Source organism: Rhincodon typus, unplaced genomic scaffold (genome assembly GCF_021869965.1).
Source record: "Rhincodon typus isolate 14 unplaced genomic scaffold, sRhiTyp1.1 hic_rhity00015392, whole genome shotgun sequence".
NCBI classification, from domain to species: Eukaryota; Metazoa; Chordata; class Chondrichthyes; order Orectolobiformes; family Rhincodontidae; genus Rhincodon; species Rhincodon typus.
The window spans coordinates 1-1022 of record NW_025981030.1 but is presented as its reverse complement, the minus strand read 5'-3'; the positions used below and the strand labels follow the sequence as shown (position 1 = coordinate 1022).

Here is a 1022-nt window from a genome sequence, read left to right as displayed (position 1 = left end):
TGCAATCTGAAGCAATAATTTTTCAGCTGGTCTGTGTTTGACCAATGCTACGGGAAGGTGTGATAACTTGCTAATAAGTGCAGTCAAACTAACGTTGCGTAAGCAACCTTAGTCTTTTTGCAAAACGAAAAGCTGAGATCTGAGATGCTGCTGACGACAAAGAAACTTTCTCGTTGAAAAGCGGGAACAATCCGGCTCACAAGTTTTAATTCAAATCTATTTGTCATGAGCTTCGTGACAAGTACCTCAGCAGAGTCACAACACGAGTAAAAATGTCTGTGAGCGAGCTTGAAGAAACATAGCGTGCGTCTGTAGAATCTGAGGTGCTTCTCAGCATAACGATCAATACGACATGCATAAAGCGGGTTGGTGGCTTTGTGCCTGAAATTGCTTGTTTCGGGTCTTTGTAGGCAATTTGGATTGCAGCTCAAACGGTTATCTTGAATATATGCGATTCTCCCATTGACTATGATCAATGGTAAAGTCAGAAATGTGGAGGCAGCCAATGCCGTGATCGTCATGGGTAAAGAGATGAGGTTACTCAAGAGGAGTCAGCACCGTGGTGGTCGGTTAGCTCAGTTGGTTAGAGCGTGGTGCTAATAACGCCAAGGTCATGGGTTCGATCCCCATACTGACCAAGTGCGTCGAGTGGCGTTGCTCGGTGCGACTTTGTGCTCTCGTCGGAGGTTTGCGGTGCAGTCTCTACTTTTGCCCCTCGCCATCGGCACGCCAGTGAGGTCTGTTACTGGGAATTTTCGCTGCTGCGCCGCAGATTGCGATCGGAGCAGTTTCGTTTGATCTGATTCACCCCGCAGCTGAGATCCTGCATTTTCACACCATTTGCCAATGTACCGCCACAAAACAGTAAACCTCCACTGCACAATGTCACATTCAAAAGCGACAGTGTAACTAATTACTAACCGGACCCAGGATCACAACTTTGACCAGTGCAGCAAACGGATCAGGGCTCACTGCTCCTCACCAACTTATGAAAATAACAGGAAAAAAATGCTGTAGAAACT

The 1022-nt window shown here is 46.6% G+C and overlaps 1 non-coding gene across 1 annotated transcript; it reads left to right on the top strand.

Moving 5' to 3' along the window:
* Positions 1–564: 564 nt before the first annotated feature.
* Positions 565–638, top strand: trnai-aau. Its single transcript has one exon. It is a non-coding gene; the product is annotated as a tRNA-Ile (tRNA).
* The last annotated feature ends 384 nt before the right edge of the window (positions 639–1022 follow it).